Consider the following 6,481-nt stretch of genomic DNA (forward strand, 5'->3'; position numbering starts at 1 on the left):
TAACTCCTCCGAATTCAGTCTGAGCAGCACCTCGCGCGATTGTACTAACCTTTCTAAATTGGTTTTTACGTCTTCCAAGTGGCTCTGCGGGTAGGGTATTCCTATCAAAACAAAATGGCGCTGATTTTATAGAAATTCATATTGACACAGAAACGGAAACCGGTGCGTTTAAACTTATTTGGTGGTTTATTGTAAATGTTTTTCTTTTTAATTAGGGCCTCTGTTAATTTCTAAAACGAAAAAAGTAAACAACTTGAAACGTTTGGCACTTCTTTAAAGGGCATATAACCTTCAACGTATTTCTTACGCAACTAACCACTACATAGTGCCAAACATTTCCAACGCCATAGGAGGGAGTGGATAAAATTGGATCCTTTTAGCCGGGCCACAGAAATACTGGGTTCATTATTAAATACAAATACAGGGTGTTTCAATAAACTCTATCAGGCCATTATTCTCTTAACAAAATGGGTTTTGGAATTTGACAAATAATAAATATACAGATACGCCCCAAAAACTTTAATTTGGGTAGTACCAAACTCATTGAAAAATATAATATTTCAAAAGAACCTATTTTAGTTGTAACTTTCAGAGTATGCTCTACAACTTTCTCATTAAAACATTTTGTCCGGTGAAAAAATAAATTGTCAAAGACTACGAAATGGTTTCCGATTTTTGAAATTGACAAGTTATAGAGTTTCCTAACCAATAAACATACCCTAAAATTTTCTAGAGGAAATAGGTTTTGAGACAAATGGCACGATCAAGCGAATTTGTTAAAAATCATAATATTACTTCATAATAATCATGGTATTCTTTGAAGTTGAAGATTTGAAGATCTCCATTGTACTTGGAAGATTTTTTCTTTTGTTTGTCGATAGCCCTGAAGAAAATGGTTTTTCTTTAACTAACTAGAAAATATGCCAGGTCAATTTTTCCAAACATTTGCACGTTGTTGATGGAAACTTTCATCGTGATATTCTTTTGACAACTGCCTTTCAAGAGTTTATCTTTCTGCTCTGGGCGAATGCACACTAATACCGTCTTGTTGATTCTGAAAGGTTGACTCCAAACATTAATCTGAAACATTTGAGGTACAGAATGTGAGATTATATGAACAAATGTAATTAAATTAACTGGAATCTAATTCTAAATAAAATTGATCTGTATTGACCTATTGTGAAATACTTAAAAATTGAGTTAGGTATGGAATACAAATTTAATATTACGCTTTTTATATTTTCAAACACAATAAAGGTTATTTTTGACGTTCTAGAAGCTCCTATTAGATTTATTCAAAATTTACCGATGCTGCGCTTAAGCCTAATCTTTAGGTTGTCCATGTTAGGTCTCTGGAATAGGTTACCCGTGTTGAATCTATGGTAAAGGTTACCCATGTTGTAGATACAGGTAGACACAAATTAGGACCCAACTGTTAAAATGGTTTTCTCCCGAGCTCTTCGGTTTCCCCTCCCATAAAAACTTGTTGAGATTAATGGTAATAGTTACCCCGGTAGCAAAATAAAGTGTCGAATACGTGTATATCAGAAGTAAATATAACGGAACAAGCAAACGTGACCAGAATGTCGACCATGTCACCATAGTAGAAGGAAAGTGAGGGTGTGGCATCGATCCCAAGTTCAGGTTTAGGTTCGGGATCGAGATCCGGGATCGAGATCCGGGATTTAAGGGGTAAAATGGGGGTAAAATCGTCGAAAAGTCAATGTATTTATGATATTTCTCGCGACGATTTGTTTTTTCGTATATCAACATATTGTGTTCAGGCCAGCTTGTTCATTTATCTCAAATTTCAAGAGTACCCTTATATGGTACTTGAACGTATATCTTATCAAGTTTTATCGTACGTAATAAGATGAAATGATGTAAAAAGTGATAACCTAGGAGAAAGCACGCGTGCGCGGATTACCCGGGAGGCGCGGTTAATTTGAATTTAAGAGTGTTTTGACGTCATGGAATATTTGTTGTTAAAGTAGAATGGAAGTATTTTTAAACTTCATTTTATTATGTCGAGTGATTCAATACTTTAAAGAGATACACTGTTATATAAGACGCGTGTGGCATTGGGTAGTGGGGGTTTTTCCGGGAACTTTCCCGCATACGAGTGCGTTTACCGCGTATATTTCCGTATAAGGGCGTTTTCCGCGTAGTTTTTCCGCGAATGAGCACGTTTTTCGACACCGGCGCGTTTTCACGTAGCTTTCTGCATTAGGGATCTTGTTTCTTGGTATGTTGTTGAAAACTCAGAAAAATTTGAGATATACTGATAACATATTACTCTGATTGACGGGAATTCTCGTCACTGCTTATCGAATGTATAACACCTTTTAAGGAAAATAAATTTTTGAGACAAGGCTGCCATCTATAGAAGCGTTTTACAGTTCATTGAAAAATCTAATTTTTTTTAAATCATCATCTCGTTCGTAATTGCCTTTCTATCTCTTCAATTATAAAAGTATATCCTAATTAATTCTATATTTTTAACATTAACAAGTCTCCAAATTATACCAACTTTTAACCAATTTTCCCCAATTGTACTAATTTTTAACAGAATTTCCTAAATTATTCAAATTTTTACCATAAGCCAACTTAATTTCAAAACTATTGTCTATTTATGAAAATTGAGTTTTGTACGTATTTGGAATCGTTTAATTTTTATCCCTAAAATGGGTGATTTGTAGGAAATTTATATTATTTTTATTGGCTTTACGATATTTCAAGTTAATTTATAACATTTATAAATGAGTTTAATTAAATTAATAATTAAGTTTCGTTCGTATATTGAATCGGTATTTATTTATAATAATTTTTTCACCTAGATTATTTTTTTTTATCCCCCACACTCTCGATCCAGCTCCCTACTATACGTGTCCATTTATAAAATCAAAATTGAACCGTCATGAATAATCCATATAAACGTAAAAGACGCGGACGTCTTGAAGTCCAAGTTTCGTTTCCACTGAAATAGAAACAACAAGAGGAAAGGGTCTTTCTGGTGACCTAACTTTTAACATTGTTGGGCGTTTTATATTTATTGTGTTCTGTTACTTATAGTCATATGGATTTCCATTCATTCGAGGAAGTTAGTGAAATAGTGGAAGAGTATAATAGGACGTGGTTAGATATGCAAGAAATAAAAGAGAATTTGGACGAAATGGAAAAGCATTTAAAAAAGTGGGAATTGAAGTTAGAAGAAGCTTGTCAAAGGGAAGTTGTACTGAGAAATAAAGTTAAAGATATAAAACCAAATACAATTGGATTGAAAATATTGCAAGATAGTTGGAAGGGAGCAGAGAAGTAAAGGGATAATATTGTATGTCATTGATTGGCTTAAGACCTGTTATATAAAATATAAAATAAAATATAAAATAAAATATGAAATAAAATAAAATGAAATAAAATAAAAAAATATAAAAATATTAAAATATTAAAATTACTAATTTTTAACAGAATTTCCTAAATTATTCTAATTTTTGCCATAAGCCAATTTAATTTTAAAACTATTGTCTATTTACGAAAATTGAGTTTTGTTGATATTTTGAATAGTTTCATTTTTATCCCTGCTTAAAAGTTATTATAATTGGGGATATTTTGTTAAAAGTTAGAATAATTTGTGAGATTCTTTTAAAAAAAACTGCATAGTTTTGGTTATTTTCAAACAAAAATAGAAAATTAAAGCCTGCTTTTTGATTTTGGATACCTCGGAGCTTAATAACAACGCTAATCACTTGCATCTTGTAAAAAACAGTAACCTGAGATTAGAATTAAAATTTGCCAAACCGTTACCGGAGCCGATTTCCATTCTAATTTACGCTGAGTTTCTTTAAGTATTTTTTCAATCCTTATACCTATATTTACATATTGGAATTGTTACAAAAGGTTCTTTTAAACGTAACTTAGTACATTAATTTATTTTGGAAGTTCAAAACGTATTAAGAGCCCTTCAAAGTACTATAAAAGGATTTCATTTACAAACTAAATTAATATTTTCTTCAAACTTTCAATTCGTTATAATTTGAATTTAAAAGAAAACATCATGGATTATAGGTGCGTAATCTACTATTAGACCGAACGGATTAAAAAATACTTAAAGTAAGTGGTTTTACTGATAAACTCTAAAGGAATTTAACTTTAAAGGGTATCTTAGATTATTGTTTTTAATTGTATTCAAGTTCAACACGTATAAAGAGTCCTTCAAAGTACTATAAAAGGATTTCATTTACAAACTAAATTAATATTTTCTTCAAACTTTCAATTCGTTATAATTTGAATTTAAATGAAAACATCATGGATTATAGGTGCGTAATCTACTATTACACCGAACGGATTAAAAAATACTGAAAGTAAAAGGTTTTACTGATAAACTCTAAAGGAATATAACTTTAAAGGGTATCTTAGATTATTGTTTTTAATTTTATTCAAGTTCAAAACGTATAAAGAGTCCTTCAAAGTACTTTAAAAGGATTTTATTTACGTACTAAATCCATATTTTTTTTTTAATCTTAGAAGTTAGTTTTTATGAAATACTTACTAATACCTGAAAAATTGACTTTAGAGTGGATAAGATTTGTAAATATCATTTGAAACTAATAATTTTCACGCTTTATTTAAATCAAGCAATTACATTTTTAAAAATGAAAGAAGTTAAACAATATATCAAGGTATTACACGTAATCTTATCATTTCAGGGTAATTAAAGCAAATTGAAGCTGTACCACACGGTCTTCGCTCCGATAAACGAAGGTATGCTCTATCCAAATGCTTACAGATGGAATATTAAATTAAAATTGTTTATAATATTTGATAAAAAAGTACACTGGTTGTTTGCGAAAACATCTGCCACCTTTAATTACTATAAATATTATTTATTAAACAGATATTACAAACATTATTATTTATTTTAATTTTCTATTCAGAACTGTTTTATATACAACTTACTTATCTCTTAATCATAGTTTCGTACCTTTGGAAAAATTATAAATATTGTAAATTTGTGCAGAAATTATCTCCAAATGGCTATGGACAGAATATTTTACCCGACGAAGAATTGTACACTAACTCATATACAAATTACGACGTTAAACCGAATTAAAATTTGTAAAATATTGTAAATATTTTAAGTCAATAAAGAAATTAAGAAATGTTTTAAAAAATAAGATATCTTCTATTTTCTACCTTTTATTTTCTACCTTTTATTTCAATAAAAGTTACCGCGGGTGGGTCTGAGCGGAGCGCGGTGGGATCCCCTGAAAGTTTTTATTATGTTTGATTATGTCAATGTGTTTATCTCCCTGATAAGAAAATTCTACTTTCAAAAATCTATAAATGTAAACTTTAATCGTGTCCATTGTTTAAATCACAATTGAACCGTCATATTACTATAAACCATATAAACGTAGAAACCGAACGTTTACGCGTCATAGTGGAAGAGAGCATAGAACTTGAAAGATAAAGTAGAAAATAAAAGGTAGAAAATAGAAGATATCTTATTTTTTAAAACATTTCTTAATTTCTTTATTGACTTAAAATATTTACAATATTTTACAAATTTTAATTCGGTTTAACGCCGTAAATTGTATATGAGTTAGTGTACAATTCCTCGTCGGGTAAAATATTCTGTCCATAGCCATTTGGAGATAATTTCTGCACAAATTTACAATATTTATAATTTTTCCAAAGGTACGAAACTATGATTAAGAGATAAGTAAGTTGTATATAAAACAGTTCTGAATAGAAAATTAAAATAAATAATAATGTTTTTAATATCTGTTTAATAAATAATATTTATAGTAATTAAAGGGGGCAGATGTTTTCGCAAACAACCAGTGTACTTTTTTATCAAATATTATAAACAATTTTAATTTAATATTCATCTGTATGCATTTGGATAGAGCATACCTTCGTTTATCGGAGCGAAGATCATGTGGTACAGCTTAAATTTGCTTTAATTACATTGAAATTATAAGATTACGATTATTCGTTCTACAGCTGAACAGAAAATGATATAGCGAACGAATTTTCCAGATTTCTTTTGAACCTCCATCCGTAAATGCTACAAGAAAAACCTCGTCCTGCACCATAAGAAAGAAAAATGGGGAATAGGATTTAGTTTTGGTTATCGTTTTGTTTATACTGTAATAGCTACAATACTAAGATGAATACAAAATTTAAAATAATAAAGAGTCGAGATACTTCATGACTAAAGTTTTAAAATTTATTTACAATTAAAAAAATTACAATTAAAATAAATTTTAAAACTTTAGTCATGAAGTATCTCGACTCTTTATTATTTTAAATTTTGTAATTATAACGCCATGACTTTAAATAGATTTAAAATCAATGATAATACTAAGATGACTTTTCGATAAAGGATTAGTTTTGCAGAACTTTTTATATTATCGCGTTTTGATCCTTATTACCGTATGGATTTCAACACAATTGAAGAATATAAAACACAATGCAA

This window comes from Leiobunum rupestre, chromosome 3 (assembly GCF_980474605.1).
Source record: "Leiobunum rupestre chromosome 3, qqLeiRupe1.1.hap1, whole genome shotgun sequence".
NCBI lineage: Eukaryota > Metazoa > Arthropoda > Arachnida > Opiliones > Sclerosomatidae > Leiobunum > Leiobunum rupestre.